The 17,661-nt window shown below is 41.1% G+C and overlaps 1 protein-coding gene across 1 annotated transcript in view; it reads right to left on the minus strand.

Moving 5' to 3' along the window:
• The window catches only part of TENM4 (teneurin transmembrane protein 4), a 355,419-nt gene that overhangs the window by 128,319 nt on the left and 209,439 nt on the right, over positions 1 to 17,661 (minus strand). The window lies entirely within an intron of this gene.

The raw sequence follows: 17,661 nt of genomic DNA on the forward strand, positions 1-17,661 counted from the left end.
CTCTCTTCTTCCCAATATCGGAGGAAAGGCAATTCAGACTGTATTTCAGACTATTAGGTCTTCCCCCTTCTCTCTGACTTCTGCCTGATGCTTCTAAATTGGATCGAACTTTCCCAAATGTTTTGGAGTCAAGCCTTCTGCTTGACTGAGCCATTTTATAGATTTTACAGGGTAGGGACACCGTTCCCTTTGGGGAGAGTGGAGAGAAGATGTGAACAGAAGAAATGCTGAGCAGGGCTGGGCTGGAAGCCCAGAAAGGGGTACCAGGGTACTCTGCAGAGCACCTTTTCTCTCTGTTCCTCCAGCTACGTACCCCCAGAATTAATATCTCAGACACCAGCCCACCTCCAGTGCTTCCCTTTGTGCCTCTGAGCATATTAAGTGCAGGATTCAGGCCTCGAGGCTTGTGGTGGAGGGACGACTGGTATTATAGAAGACATTTACTCCGGGTCACTGGCTGCACATAAAATATTCAAAACTACTCAGCCTGCATTAACATCACACCTGACTGAAATTCAGCCTTACTTAAGTTGCGTTTAGTCTTTTGCTAATTAATACTGCCAGTTGCAGGAAGCTTGGGCTGTTCGAGGACTTTTGACACGCTCCTGATACGGGGCTGGAACATCCACTTCAACTCCAAGAGGAAAGTTTTGCAACGTAGGAGAGAGCTGCAAGGTCTTCAGCCCCTTACACTGAAATGGACTCTTGTCTCCAAGGATCAAAGAGTTCTTTAGACAGTGGTAACTATGATAGTAATAATAGTAATGCTTTGCATGTCTAGAAAAAACCTCATTTTTCAAATGCGACATGAACACAATATCTAGCTCCTGCTTACTATACAGCTCAGGGTGGTGGTACAGTTTCCAGTTTACCTCCTTTTGCTACACAGTCTCGGATGTCTCCAAACACTCTCAAACATTTAGTCCTATATATTTAAATCTCTAATGAAAGAACTTTGGAGTTCAAATGTGCTTAAGACACTCAGGAACTTGTCTGTCCCATTTAGAGTCAAACTTGCAAAAGTATTTGGGCACCTTGGGTGCTTAAACCAAGGATGTGCACATACCACTTGCTGCAGAAATGTAACAATATCTAATGTAAGCTTTATTGGAAGTCAGTAGAAATTCCACTATCAAGCACTTAAGACATGGCTGAGGAAGGACTCTTGAGTTGCTGTCAGAAGTTTTTACTTTGCATCTGGCATTGAGACACAAATTTTCACAGCTCCTAGATGCGAGGGAGGTAATATCATACTATAGTGCCCGTTATGAACATAAGGGGTGGGCAGTTATCGACTTGCTAAAGGGCTGGAGCCCAGCCGTGTGTGTTTTCTACCTCTTTCCCCAACTGCCAGACAGCACTGCATTGGAGCGTGGGCCGGTCACGATGGTATGTGAACACGCAGGACCTGCAAGTTAGCTAATGTAGTAATAAAGCTGCACTAAAAAAAAAAAAATTGGCTTTCCTTGACCGACCTAATGAACAAAGGCTGGGGGAGGATAAAGGAAACAGCAGATAAAAAAAAAAACAGCTAGATTTATGGGACTAACATTTCAGCAAGCTGAGAAGAAATGCCTGGAGAAAGTACAAAGTCTGAGACTGCTGGTATTTAAGCCCAAACCAGAAAAGTATTGTTGCAGCCTCTGGTGCTTCCCAGCAGTCTTTCACCATAGGGCTACGCTAGTGTTGGACTGAAACCACTCCTCTGGCTACTGGTTTACATTCTTTATTCATACGTGTTGAACTTTGCACCTCAGAATACTAAATAACATATAATTTTTCTTGCTCCCAGTTTACCAAACAATCCAGAGAATGCCAGCTTGGTTACTTCACATCTTCATTATGTCCTGTTCCCTGCCTTTGACCTTCAGGGTCCCATCTCTAAAATGGGGATACCACAGGTATCCTCGAGCCCAGCAATGTGTACTGCGAATAACCTCCTCCACTGCTGACTAAAGCTCTGAAATTCCAAAGAGACAAATATCTCCAGTGATGGACAGGAAAACTGGCATCTTGGAGGACTTGGCCCCTTGTGACTCCAAAGCCTGTGTGAACATCTTAAGGACTTTACTATTATTTACTTAATATTTTATCTTTAGTTTGAGAATGTTAATGAGTCTGACTGAGTACTAATGGTTATTTTTTGACGTTAAGATGTTATTTCTGTTTTCACAGATCATAGAATCATAGAATAGTTTGGGTTGGAAGGGACCTTTAAAGGTCATCTAGTCCAACCCCCCTGCAATGAGCAGGGACATCTTCAGCTAGATCAGGGTGCTCAGAGCCTCGTCCAACCTGACTTTGAATGTTTCCAGGGATGGGGCATCTACCACCTCTCTGGGCAACCTGTGCCAGTGCTTCACCACCCTTATTGTAAAAAAATTCTTCCTTATATCGAGTCTGAATCTATCCTCTTTTAGTTTAAAACCATTACCCCTTGTCCTATCGCTACAGGCCCTACTAAAAAGTCTGTCCCCATCTTTCTTATAAGCCCCCTTTAAGCATTGAAAGGCCGCAATAAGGTACCCCCAGAGCCTTCTCTTCTCCAGGCTGAACAACCCCAACTCTCTCAGCCTGTCTTCATAGGAGAGGTGTTCCACCCCTCTGATCAATTTTGTGGCCCTCCTCTGGACCCGCTCCAACAGGTCCATGTCTTTCCTGAACTGAGGACCCCAGAGCTGGATGCAGGACTCCAGGTGGGTTCTCACCAGAGTAGAGCAGAGGGGCAGAATCCCCTCCTTTGACCTGCTGGCCACGCTTCTTTTGATGCAGCCCAGGATACAGTTGGCTTTCTGGGCTGCGAGCGCACATTGCCGGCTCATGTCCAGCTTTTCATCCTCCTTCTCTGCAGGGCTGCTCTCCATCCCTTCATCCCCCAGACTGTATTGATACCGGGGGTTGCCCCAACCCAGGTGCAAGACCTTGCACATAAAGTAAACAAGGTATAAAGAAGTAAAGTGATGATGGGTCTCCAGGTATATGTGAACTCTGTGACAGGCACAGGCCCTCCTAGATATCCTGACATCCAGTCTTGTGTCCTGTCGGTAAGACAGGGAAATGCAGCTCATAGTAGGTCAGATATCTACAGGTTGGTAGTAGAGGGAAAAAAAGCGGACACAAAAGGAAGCTATTTGGAGTGACAGTCAGAAGCCTTCTTGGATTTATTTAAAGGGTTGAAACTAGGATAATGGAGTGACATTCAAAAAGGGTGAAGGGAGAAAAAAAAGCACTTTCTGAAAGGCAGAATCTCTGTGGAGTCATTCCTATGAAAAGGGATGGAAAACCCACTGGGACATTTACATCTCAACTGAAATATTTTCAGACAACATGCTGCCACGGAACAGTTTTGCATACGCGGGCCAGGGACACACACTGCATGATCTAAAACAAACAGATCTTAGGCTAACCCAGAACGGGAACGCTGGGAACATTTTGGGTTTCATCTCCCACCCAGCTGAGACCCCAGCCATACCACCACCCACACACGCAAGAGAGTGCATGCTCCAGGTTATGAATGTATAATTCATATATAACGGATATATAAGGTGGGTTGGATTCCCAGGCCCCAAGAACTGTAATAAAGACCCTCAGCTGTGAAGAACACTTGTGAAGCAAACTACTTACGACAGTCTCCCTAAAATGTAGTTTAATTATTTCTGACAGGGAAGCAGGAGCCAGGAACTCTCAAATCTAAATCTTCCATTTAGCTGCCAGCTTAAAGATAGATGGGAACCATACAATTTAAATAGTCTTACAACACACATCCTGCCGTACGCCCTGGCCCTTTATAACATGGCGCTCTTAAACGCTCACAGGTTTCTAATGGGCGATTAAATAGTCAGAGTAGCTTTTACTTTTCTGGTGGCACTCAAAGAAGTGATCAAAATGGATTTCAGATTAAGTTTCCACTTAAATACAGGTCTTTTCAGGCAGCTCAAGACAACTAAGGCTGATTTACAGAAAAGACAGGTGAATCGTTTCTTTGTCATTCAGTCCCAGGGACAGAATTTGCCACCTCTGTTCTTATTACAAGCTGCATTTTTTTTGGTACATTTCCCAATTCTGTTGTTAAAATTAGAGGACATGATTAGCTACCATCTGAGCTGCGTGAGCAAATGAGAAGGAAAGCTTTTAATTCTCCTATTACAGTATTCAAAGACTGGCCAGCTGTACTATATTGCTCCTGCCTATTTAAGCTTAGTTAGAACGCTGTGCTTGTGCATAAAAGACCTGCCTGTTAAATATTTTCACACCAGCTGTTCCCAAAAGGTGACTAAATATTTCCTTTCATCTTTAATCTCTTCCCCTGTTTGTATGAACAGCTTAGCCATTCCTTATCCTTTCCTAGAGGTGCATTGTGTTTTACTTCATCGTGTCGTGCAGCTCTCAAAGCCGCCTGTAGCTCCTTGAAGGAAGAGGATCTTCTGAGCAAATCTGGTGCCCAGTTCTAAGAGCAAATATGAGGCTTACTGTCCTCAAAAGGTACAATCAGCCCATGCACCTCTGTGGGAAATACCTAGACTTTGAGTAATACCCTGTATTTTGCTCCCTGGCACTTGCACTTACCAGAGGGCACTGACGGACATTAATTGATTCATGAATGCAGGGTTTTATTTAAGGAATCAAGTTTGTTTCTACTCTACCATCTGGGTTTTCACCATGTTACTGTCTAGGATTGGTGTCTTCCATTGCCTGGATTTCACCTCACCTTATGTCACACTCTTACCTGAAGAACTAAATAGTTGCCCTCTGTGGGTCAAGGAGGAAAGACAGGTAGCTCCAGAGGACGATTCACCTGAAACCTCTTTCATGGAGAACTTCTGGAGCAGACTGTGCTCAAGGCACTGTTGAGTTTTGGGTGGTTCACCCAGGGGTCTCAGGTGCATCATAAACATTATCCTCAGAAAAGGATAATGCCATTCCAACAGGATTCTTCTTATTTTTCATGCAAATAATCAAAAAAGAACTGACTCATCTTCAGTTTCAGGACCTGCTCTATTCCATCACTGCTCACCTCCAGTGGGAACCAGCCCATGAGGCCAGCCTCAACTGCCTGCTGGCTAGTTTTTAGACAAATGGCTTTTTTTTCTCATTATCCTCTCATGATTAGGAGAAATATTTCCCTCTGGTCTGTAAAGGCTGCCTCAGAATCCCTCAAGGCTCTCTTAAAAATCCTAATCCACCTTGAAACCTACTCAAAATCTTGACAGTGGCTGCTGATGTGCCTTAACTTCTCCATAGTGCATTGACGAAAATTGTATTGTAATTTTATTCTACCTCCATCAGCATGTCTCTGTCTGTTGTTGTTCACTTAATGCTTAAGAATCTCAGCTATCTAAGGCCAAGACTATCCTTTTGTTCTGCGTTTGCACTGTGCCAGATATAATGAGGTCACAGTCCATTAACAGCACTTCAGAAGTAAGAATACTAAAGCAATTACTCATACAAATAAAAACCTTGTACCTGATTCTTTCTTTTTATTTTTTTGCATAGCCTGCTAAAAACTGACCCAAATCTGTCCCCTTAAGAATAAAAAGTCTGCTATGTTGCCTTTGATATTTCAGAAGAAAAGTGGGAAAAGAAACCTATCAAACACTAGCCACCAGTGTAATGCTTTGTTCATGGCCCTTTTTAATTGATATAACAGACACGGTAGCTTCCAACACAGGAAGTGGCATAATCCAGAATTTCATATTATTTTCACATTACATTAAAGAATTGGGTTGAGAAAGGGATAATGATGTCAATTTGTGCTTCATTTATGGCAAATCCATTTTTACATGTTTACCCCTAGCCCCCCAAAATCCTAAAATTGGCTTGACAACAGTTTAAAGCTTGCCAGCTTAGAGAAGAGCAATGCAGATGAAAATTTTTCTTTAGCATTCATGTGATGCAGAATCAGAGATTTAGCTGCTTCTGACCTGCCTGCTAAATCCTTTAATAAATATGGATTTAGTGCTAAAATATAAGATCAGGTGAAATTGCTCAGAGCTTCCTGAAAACTGGGGCAGTCCCACTGACCTTCAACATATTAATAGAAAATTTAATAATTAAAAATCTGTCTTAACTGGGATTTTCCCATTTTAAGTTGGCTCATCTGAGGTAGTTTCCAGCCTCAGACAGATTCTTCCAGAAAAGAAGCACAGGAGAGAGGCACCGCCCAGAACTAAAAGGCTGAGTTTGGTGAGCAGCTACGCCTTGTTTTCACAACCTGCATTTGCTTTAGAAGGCAAGTTATGGGGAATATCTGAGACAAGCATCTAATATAAAGATATGGATGGAAAAAACAGAAGGTTCACGATTGGCATGATTTAGATAGCAGAGAAGTGCTAAATACATTCTTCATAATGAAACACATTTTGCAGTGTTATGAAACTCTCATTTATGTGATTTGATAACTCTGTAGTGACATATGAACTCTGCTGGAACTGAAGAAGACATAAAGTTCATCATTAGCTTTTAAAACCATCCTTTTTACAAATGTTATAAGGAAAGGTTCAAGCTATGGAGCAAGAGAAAACCTGAAAGGAGAGGTCTGAATTTTATGTCCTTGCCAGTAACAAATCTGTAGCATGAAATCCTCTGAAAACCATCCCGTTTCAGTAGCGACTGGGGAATGGTTGTGCAACTTGTGTTAGCATCACTAATTGAAGGTCATGTGTTTTTTCCTTCAGAGATCATTTCCTAAAAGCAAGGTCTGCATAATTTAATGCCTTTATACCAATAATCTGTTTACCTATTTTTAAAACATACATCAATTATGTAAATATTACTAATGTAGAAATAATAATTATTATTTATGTCAATAAATATAAAACCTGTTTGCTTTTATGAGTGCAATTAAAATTCTGGTACTGAGACGACTGTCCACTCCACTCAAGGATCTCAATGCATTTTACATAGCTCAGCAAACCGAATATATCTGAAATGTAACAGTTATTTCTTTTCTTTCCATGGATGAGGAAATCAAGATTAAAGGATGCTCTCGGAGACTGAAAATGAATCCATCAGCTCTGCTATCATCCCTCATCAGGAAGAACACTGACCTTCAGTGATGGTTTTGAAATGTGACTCAGGTCACCTGAGTTTTCACCTACTGAACATGAAGCCCTGAGGAGCGTCCTGGAGCGCCTGCACTGGGGAATGCATATCCTGCGTCATAGCGTGACCCTAACCAGGATACCTGAGTTGGCCTAAATGCTGATTCTTGCCAGGCTCTGCAGAAGGAGGACTGAGTACAGGTCTTCAATACATGTGCAGAACGGGCAACTCTGCACTTGCAGAAAAGACTGGCTATGCACAAAGGAGGTGTAAAACATGTGCATGACAGAAGAGGAGAGAGTTTTTACTCTAAGCGGTTGAGCTGGCTTAGCTGTCTATCTCTAGGAGAAGGGTTGGTGGAAATCCCTAATAAAAGAAAGCACCCATCTCTGGCCCTCCGCTAGACATAAAAGATTAACCCCACTTCAGCCCTTTCCCCCATTTTCCTCCTAGTACTTAGTTCTTTGCTTGCATAAGCAGCTTTGTGTTCAATTGAAAGGCTTCTGCAAATCCTCTTCTAGGTCTCATCTCTCTCTGGAGATTCAAATCAGGAATCCAGGCGGCTCTGAGCTGCCTAACTTGGAGGTGAAGAGTCCACAGAGTAGCTGCTCACCTGGTGCTAAGCAGATCCAGGAGATCTGTCCCATAACTGCCCTGGAACCGACCTTCCATCTCTAAAATGAGTAATAAATGAGTTTGGAATAGTAATATACTTCAAATGATGTATGTCTGTCCTCCAAGACCGAGCCTCTTACTCTGTAAATATACAGCACCTAGCACAATGGGACTCTTCAGAGTTCTTGCTAGAAATAGTAACAGTAAGAACAGGAGCAGTCATTAGCAATCCCCGTGCTAATGGATCACAGCTCTTACCCAATCTGTGCAGCTGCGCAATGTACAGTGGTACAGTTGGGCTGTCTGTTAAAAAAAGTCTCACTTCTAAGTGCAATTTCAGCTTGTTTCATATTTGCATAAAGGTTTTCCAGCTCCTGTCTGAAAAGCTATAACTCTGTGAGATGAAATTCCATTAAACTAGTCTGCTGCCTTTTATCAGCCTCTAGTTTCTACAATATTTATACCCTATTTTCATCCTTGCCTTAAATGCTAGGGACTGACCATCACATTGTGTCTAAAGCATCTCCTCTATAGCTGTGATTTACTTTTGTACTCGTGTCAATCTTCCCTTTATTTATTATTCTGAACTTTATTTTAAACTGTCTCTTGCTGTTGAATAGCAGGACATGAAATGTCAGGTATTGATGGACTTCAGTCTTGGAGCTGAGATTTGTTGAATAAAAATAAATATCCCAAAGTGCAGGATTATGTTTTTCTCTTTGATGCCTAATTGGATCTCTATACTTTCTGGGACGTGAGTTAAAGCTTCCCAGAGAAGAAACAATTCCTAATGTATTAAAGGAAGTTCCTAACAAGGATTCTTTTCTGGACTAATTTTAATTTCCTCTCTGTGTCCATAAGGAGGAGATAATTTGACAGTAGAAAAGTCTTTTGCTTATGCTTACAGTCATTAAAAAGAACTAATTTCTTTTCCAATTCTGTACAGTTTTATTTTGTCTAAAATAAATTCACCAGAGCATTTACAAATGTGTGGGCTGAAGTAATCACAAGCTAGATTTGCTTGGGGTTCCCTTATTCAGAGCCCGACACTACTATACAGACAGTCCCAACATGGTTTCCTTTTTCTTCAGACAACATTTCGCCAAGGAACTTAGAAATTTTATTGTTATTAACCTTTTTCAAAAGGAGACACAGAACATGTATGAAACATGTTGGGCTGACATATCCAGAAGTTAGATGTCTGTCTATCCACACAAATGGGATGCAGCAGCAGCTGCTCCAAAAGCTTTACGTCTGCTGTGCTGTCCATATGCCTCAACACTGGTCTGGAAGGATCACCTTTACAGAAAAGAAGCAAATCTCTCTCCAAAGCCCTTTCAACTTTCATCTGTCAAGATCATTAGAAAGGTGCTCATTAGTGCAAACTGTGATGATAGTTTTTAGAGTATGAACATCTTGCAACTTGGAAGGGGGCAGAGAGGCTATACTAAATCTCTGAAGTCTGAAGTGCCTCCACTTCAGACAGCCTATTAAATCATGGATTTCTGGCCTTCAATAGACACCGATCCACTATATGACATTCACTGGTCTTACGTTATTTTTGCTTGCTTATTTTTTTACGTTATTCTGTTTTACTGACTCCTGGATTATTTTCCCTATTATTTAATCTCAGCCATTCTAAATTGGAATGAAACATGATTTAATGAAGCTGAAAACATCCAATAAACCTTTGCAGAAACTCTGATCATGATGAGCTCCAGTTGGGTCGGAGTGTAAGGTCACAGTCGCAGGAGCTATCCACCAACAACAGCATGGAATTGACTGAATGTAAGTGGAGAAGCCATGACATGGAACCTACGACCATCCTTGCTGAGCCAAATGAGTGAGATATGAGAGGACAGTCTTGATCCAGCCTAATCAAGGCAGATCACAGGCAGAGCCTGACTACACACAAGTATCCACTCTGCTGATATTCCAGCAGTATTCTGGTTAAAAGAGGGAATAGTCAGAAGCAGAGGTCTAGACTCACAAAACTAAGAGGATATCTACATGGTCTTCCGTGAGTTGGTTACAAACTGATTGGCCAAACTTATTGAACGTCCTATATCTTCAGTTCAAAAGCTGCACAACTGCCATAGAGTAATTCTAAGCCTGCAGAAATACACACTGATTCCTACGGTTTTATGAGCATGACCTATTCCATGCAGTTACTATAACGTTTCAGATTCTCAGCTGGCTTGATCAACTGGTTTTATCTCCAAAAGAACCTGAAGAACCAGTTCACATCACCCTTGCAGGGCAGTAGTTTTGTCCTCAGTGACAGCTGCATTACACTTACTGTGTCAAAGAAGTGACTTAATATTGTTTAAAAACACAGCAACTTCATGACAGTTATTCTATTGTAGAGAAGGGACTAAATTATGACCAGCCCCCCTGTTGGCATGATGTAAGTCCAGAAACTGTAAGGACTCTAAGGCTCCTCCTTTCAAAAGCAAAGTCAGAGAATAAGCCAAAATTTGGTCATCTGAGACTCATAAGTTTTCAGTGATACAAGCAAACATGCTAATCTAATTGTTTATCCATCCTCAAAACACTCTATTTTAACGGAAGCCTGTTTTAACCATGGAATTAAACAGCTTGTTGTGGTGCTGTGAAACATCTATTCTTCAAATCAGCCAAGCTAACCTGAACCCCACAGAGTCCAGTACATCACTGGTGTTTTCAGTCAGAAAAGTCCACAACACAAAGCGTAACTGATCCAAACAAAAAGAACTTTTGAGCTCATGGTGTGACTGCTGAGGTCACATTTGGAGATAGGAAAGAATGCTGAACTAAAATTGGCATGCTGGGAATTAGCCCTAATTGTTACTGAAAACAAATAGGGAATGGAATAATCTACCCATTGCCCTTTGAGGGCATCCATAAATTTGCACTGATGCTGGTACCGCTGATATGAGAGAAAGAAGCTTTACTCATCACAGGATGCCTAAGGTCAGTGAAGACCAAGGATTGCTTGTTACACCACTGGACGTACACTATTCTCAGCCTGAGACATGACCTAATCAGACCAAACGTTTTGTGATCTAATGGTCAGAGACAGACTGATGATATCACCATTTCCACTGGTTTTGGCCAAGTTTGAAATGACAGCTAGAACCCAAGTTTTCAGTGTCCTCAATCTCTCCCTTGGTCATTGTATCTGACCAAGGCTGCGTGGACTGCTGCAAACAGAGAAGTGGCTAAAAGAAAGATCCTAAACACATCCCGAAGCTGACAGAAGTTTGACGGATCTCTGGTTGGCGAGGGAAATGTGCCAACAATTTCTCAGCTATCAGATTGTAAGTAGGAATCCATATTTGAAACATAAAGTTGTATTTTCTATCTTATTGGGAGTTTTCTCCCTCCCTTTAGTATGTCCTTTTCATCTGCTGACCACAAAGATATTTGGACTTTTGAAGAATTGGATTCCCCGCAAAAATAACTACAGCCCATCTCAACTACTACCTTTTTTTCCACCACACCAGGGTCTCCTTATACGCATTTTCAATAAACAAAGGGAAAGGGAGTAAAAGGGTATTCAAATGAAAGCCTTCCTGAAAACTTTTATTTCAAATGTTTTGGCTGGTTTTAGTCTTTTATTGCATTTTTAATAAAAAGCTTAGAAGACTTTAAAGGATAAGTTCATCTTGGCAATGGGTAGGCTAAAATCTGTACTCACAATCCCAACTACATCAAAAACTTTATGTTTTGTACAATGATAGTTCTTGTTAACACTATTGATTCTCTGGATTCGCTTATTCCTTCACAATTCACAAAGCAGATATCTGTCAGGCAGAGCCTGTGATAGCCTTGTGTAACAGCGCTGGGCTGCACATACTTTATTCCCTCAGAGAGAAAACTTACTTCTCTCCAAGCAAATAAAATGGGGAAGATCACAAGTTCACAAATCAGCATGTTATGGTTCTGCAAGGCTGAGGATGAAATCCCTGCTGCTACAAAACATTTCCTGGCCTTCAACGACTGTTAAAGGACCAAGCTAAGACCTTCAGGAGTGGGTTTGCAATTTTAGTATTGAGCCAGAACAGATTTTGATGGTATCTTTTGAAGTCTAGCTTTGAAGACCCTGTGCTCCCATAATTTCAATTGCCCCAGACTAATGTTTCTCACTACACTGCAAGGGTAGTGAGACGAACAAGTTACAAGCTGAAGGAAGATCATTCAAAGTGGCATTTGATTACATAGCTGTGCCCGATAACTTTTTCTTAAGTCATTAAGATCTAAAATATATGTTTATCAATTTCAGGTGTTGTATCCTGAGGCTTAGTTCTCTTGTTCTTCCCCATGTGTTTTAAAGCTAAAAAAAAGACAAATCAGCGATTTCTTAGGCATTAAAGGGGGCCCTAGTCTGTAGTAAGGTACAAGCCTGTATCAGGTGACAGCTGATGTAATATCCATCTTTTACAGTGACATTTTTACCCCTTAATGAAGAAAACGATGGTGAAAAGGAGGAATTATATAAACATTTTCCAAGGATGGATTTTTATCTTGGTGGCCTTGGGCATGACATGAATTTAACATGAGATTTTGTTTTGTAAGGTTGACACCAATAAGCCCAAGGAAATCAATTTTTATCACACATGTTGTGTTAACCCTGGTGCTGTTTGACCAATGGGATATGACATTGTCGGGTAAGATATATGAGAACTGTGTTTCTGTGTGTCTGTATGTGTGCGTGCGTGCGCAATAATCTCCTGCACAATTCCTGATGAAAAAAGACACTGGAAGGTAAAGGTGCATTTGCTCCAGCTTTCTTCTTTAAAAGCTCATTCTTCTTGGCCTCCTTATCTACTAATTGGAATACAGAAAATATGCCTATTTCAATGAACTGTACAACTTTGTGGTGGGGAACTCTGTTGGGTGCTATCTGAAAGACTTTCTCCATTGTTAATTTATACAACTAAATTGGTACTAAAAAATTCAGTCATTACCATTAGCTGATACAGAATCTTAAATCTAATCATTGTTTGTGAATGGACTTGAATTGACCCATACTCCTGCAAAGTAAACAGGAGCTTTTCCGTTGACTTCAATATGTGCTGTGCAATAATTTATAAGAATATGGCTTCCCTGCAATCAGAGACATGGATACACACACCATGCTAGCTTTCTTTTAAATCCAGCTTCTCAGCCTACCAAAAGCAGTAAAGCCATGGAGGACTGTTTTACAACTGGTGGGTAAATACCTGGTCTTCTGCTAGCCCTATGGATACCCACGCTATTTCCCCACTGTGCTTGGAGGCCAGGTTTATCTAGGCATATCTGCAACTACTGTGAACACTACATGGCATTCTGAAGCCCCTCCTAAGCTGTTTTTAACCGATCACACAGGCTAAGAGGGGTTTTCCTATTTTTTATGTTAAATGCCACAGTTCTGTAATTGCCTCTCTCCTGAGGAATCCGTGATCATGATGCCTGCTGAGCTTTCTACAGTTATTTGGCAGAACTGAGGATCTCTCAAAAGCTGAAACCCAGACTGCTCTAAAGTAACATGAAGTACTCAAATAAGAAGGCAGCTGAATCGATGAGGAATCAATTAAACTCTCTTTCAAGGATTTCCACTTAACTAAAATCTGAACAGCCTCTGCAGAGGTTTCTCTTCTCTAGGACAACTACCCCACTAAATTGGTAATGTCATGGGAAGCCTAAAAGCAGGAGGGGATGGCATGGGACTGGGCATGAATCCAAAACCATTTTTTTTTTCTGTCCACTAAAGACATTTATAACATTTCTAGACAGAGTAATTGTGGCCAGGATGAGTGCTGCAGTGCTGGAAATCCTAAGGAGATGGATGGTCTGAAACTCTGTCCCAAATGACAGGCACTCTGTGCTTTAGAACGATGCCCAGCTGACATTAAGGTTCAGGGCATGAAATCCCTGTCCTCAACTTTGGCATCCTTTGGATCGGCCCAGCCAGTTCATTCTTTTCTTTGAGATGACTGCTTGTAGCATCTGCATTGAGCTGGTAAGTGGGATACTCTCCGAAGAAGTGAGAGAGCACGTCCAGTGCTTTCTCAGTCTGAGGAGACACCTGCTGTATGTGTCACCGAAGAAATTTAGGAACGTAACGTAGCTTTTCAATTGACAGCTCTAGGCAGCGGGGTGTCTCAGAAGTTGAGAAGTTCTCCGCAACACTGTAGTAAAGTTAGATAATCTGCATTTGCTTAAGGTAAATCATAAATGCTTAAATATCTTTGTGATCCTTAGTAACAAAGTATGGCAACAAGTCACTGGGAAGCAGTATTTCCTCCCTGTCACAGAGGGGGAAAAGGGCAGTCATAAAGTCAAATGACATATCCTCAGAAAACACTCTTAGCAGCAGAAGTGATGACAGCAGCTATGAATAGGATCAAACTACTAGATTTCATGAGATATGGTCATGCAAGCTCAGCCTCAGTCTCTGGGCAGGCATGCTCTCTTAGCCTTTTCAAAATGTGAAGTAAAACATCATAACTTCTAACTTCTTTACTGAGTCCCAGCTTCCAGTTCCCAACTCTTATCATTAAATGTACAGCCCATGATTTTATATCATCTCCACTGCCAATTTAGGACCACCATATACAAAGTACTATTCCTATTACTGCTCTTCTCCAGTGTACTTTTAAGGGTCTGAAGTACTGCACTGGATGTCAACCGTGCATAAAGCGAGTCATTACAAATGAGTGATTGAGAAGGAATCCTTATCTGTATGCAGGTCAATGTACAACCACTGTCAACTGCCCAGAAAAAGTCACTACACTTATTACACAGAGAACATAATTTCTATTGCTGCTTTGTATAATCAACTTTCCGATGATTCTAGTGAACATCATGCATGTCAAGATGTCAACTACCAAACACAGAACAGTGTGAAAATCACTGATTTAAATTTGAGGAGAGTGAAGGACAACACCAGATAACTTAATTCCTTTAAGAATTATTTTGCATCCAAGCATAATACTGTTTTGATGGGCCTGGGATTGTACTGACGCATCGATGAGATCCCTCTGGGAAACGGTGCATTCCCCAGATGCAGATAACCTGACTCACCTATTCGTTTCACTGCACTCAGCAAATACATCTTATGGTACGTGTTTTGTTGCCTCTTGATTAGCCAGAAATACTTGGTCCAGTTTAAATAGGTCAAGAGTGAGACTGTATCACATATTAAGTTCTGTTTCATGTTGCAGCACAGGCCATTTCCCTCTTCCCACTACACTCAGAGAATAAGAGATTAAGAGAGCTGCCCTATGATGGCTTCATTAGTTGCCAGAACTTGGACGATGAAGTCCTTTGCTAGGGCTCATTAAGAGGTGAAGGGAGATAGCACGCCAAAAGCCTGGGATACAGAGGATCTGTGATGGCAGACCCTGGAGAAAAGGGGTTAGGATGAGTGGGTCCTTAATTATCTTTCTTGTACTAAGCATTGCCTTGGACTTTTTAGCTGAACTGGGTTATAAAGGACTTTTTTGTATTTGCTTGTGCAACAGTACTAAGGTGCAAAAGGGAAGGGATTTAATTCTCCCATGGAGAAATCAAAATGCCCCTTTTGCTGCTCAGTACAGGTTCTCTCTGGACTTATCTCTGCACCTTTCTCTAAAAGACTTTTTTTATATTTGGGAATCAACCAAAAAAGAAGTGCATACTGAGGGAAAGGGGATCCTAAGAAACTGTCCCTTGCATGAAAGGGTAAAGTATGTTTAAGAGGCATTTTTCCAGAGTGAAAAATCTAAGGTAGTATGGCAGCAGTCGTATCTCAAGATATACTGGCAGTGGGCACACACATAAAGCAAAAAAAACCCCGAAACCACACATCATTACTTCTTCCTACAATGCAGCGCATAGTAGAATTTACACGAAATTGAATTGCACAGCTTGCCTGTAAAGACATAGGCTAAGTGGAATGACAAAAGATAATACAAACAGGAAACAGAAATCTCTGTAATATTATTATCTTGTGAAAAACTAAGGGTTTTATCCAGCAATCTGTGTTCCTCTAAGACTCCCACTAAAGGCAGGTGAAATCTACCTACTTAGCTGAAAGACTGAGTCTAAGGTTCAAAGAGAGTCTAGTTTTACTTTCTGCATATGACAATCCACAGACTTTCACCTAGCTGCTTCCATACTGACTGATACCTTCTAAATGAATACAGCATACAGCATTTCAGATAGATATTAGTCTTGACTTCAAGGTGGTAAGAGCTGGAAAACCCACTGTGCCTCCTCATATTTTATTCTGGGTTTTCAGGTGATTATGTTGCTCTCAGGGTCTGCTTCTCAATGTGGTTTACAAAAGGGGCTGTCCTTGGCACTAGCCCACATAGGTACAGTCCTATAGATTTCACTGGGACTGAACACAGTCCCGACTGCTTTGCTGAGCTGAGGTTGATTTATACAAGTACTTAATTCTTTCACTTAATAATAATTCTGTTCCGTTTGGTCCTGTTTTATAGGACAATAAAAATCTGGCCCCATTAGTCCCTTCTACAGAACCTCCACCCCACTGGGTTGGGCAGTATGTTGTTATGTGTACTAACGTGCTTGCTCACTCTATTTTAATCATGCAAGAAGAGTACCACGCATCCTGTGAGTAAATCTGTCTTTCAAATCAAGTCATCAATTCAGTGGAAAGGTCCAGGTTAGAAATGGAAGTTTACAAATCACCTTAGCTGTGATTTTAGCTGTGAGGCACAATAACCGGAATGTTACAAGCAGCTCGGTGAGGAAAAAGGTCTTGGAATGATGCTCAAGTTTGTCTCAAATAACCTCACACTGCCAAAGAAAGTTTGCACTAGATGGATTTATAAAAGCAGTATAAGGAAAGCTTATAAATCATCTGTACATGACCCTGCAGGTTAACAAAGGGAAAGTGAATTCTGTTTGCGTGTAGAAATGAACATTTTTCCAAATCCATCCCTGCAAACCCCAAACCTCCATATAAACTCAGAATAATGACTCAATTATGAACTATGCTACAAAATGACTAGAAACACACTACTACCTTTCCCCTTACGGTGGTCTTATAAATGAACTCATAGAGTATGGAATTGAAGACGTTAATATGGGGAAAGGAAAAGCCTGACACCAAATTTATCCTCCTGTCAATGCAGGATAGCTTCCCTCTCTACATCTGCAAAAGTTTTGATCAACCTAGTTTTAGCCCCAGGCAAGTAGGCCTCCTCTTTTGCTTATTCTTCAGCCCAGTCAATTTTACTTTATGACAAGCTTTCTAACATCTAACCTAAATGATGATTGTCAAAAAGGTTTTCTTTTTATATCCTTTGTACCAGTTTATTCAGTTTACCCCATCCTTGGAAGTTACTCTCTTAAAATACTTGCAAGCAGTTAACCTGATTTTCTTTACACAAGACAGTAAATCCTCAGTGAAAATGTTGTTTACCTAATTTTTCTACTATATCGACTCTCCTAATAGTTTTTGTTGTTGTTGCTTTGCTGAAAATTCATTTCATTTCATTGCCTACACTGAGCTGCCCCGGATTTTTGGCCTAGTTCCACCCCAGCTGTGTAAGGTAAAGAAGCTGTGGTCTCTTGTTTGTGAGCACAATATACAGCACAACAGCCAAAAGACTAACGTTCCGTAGGTTCTGACTATTTAATGTACTATAGCATTTCTCAGTGTGGCCTCTAAAAGCTAATTGCATTTGGAAGAAAAGAAAAGGCTCCTGAATAGTTTTTCTTGAGTCTTCATTTCAGATACCTGATGCAGATTTTGAGCAAGATGCCCTTTCATCTGAGGAATGAAGGCAGGCCACAGTTCCAAACCTCTACACAAAACTGCCCAGAACAATCTGTCTTCTTGGTAGGTGCTCGTACTATTAAATACTTCTACACAGTAAACTTATTTTTTACTTGATAGAGGACAGTGCTTACAGTCTATTAATATGAACCTCATGTGACACTCATCCTCCTCTAGCTGAGCCGAGAAAAGCACAGCCTTTGAATTCAGAAGGGAAATGAGACCTGAAGGATTGCCATCTCTTCCTTCTT

Source organism: Gymnogyps californianus, chromosome 1 (assembly GCF_018139145.2).
Source record: "Gymnogyps californianus isolate 813 chromosome 1, ASM1813914v2, whole genome shotgun sequence".
NCBI lineage: Eukaryota > Metazoa > Chordata > Aves > Accipitriformes > Cathartidae > Gymnogyps > Gymnogyps californianus.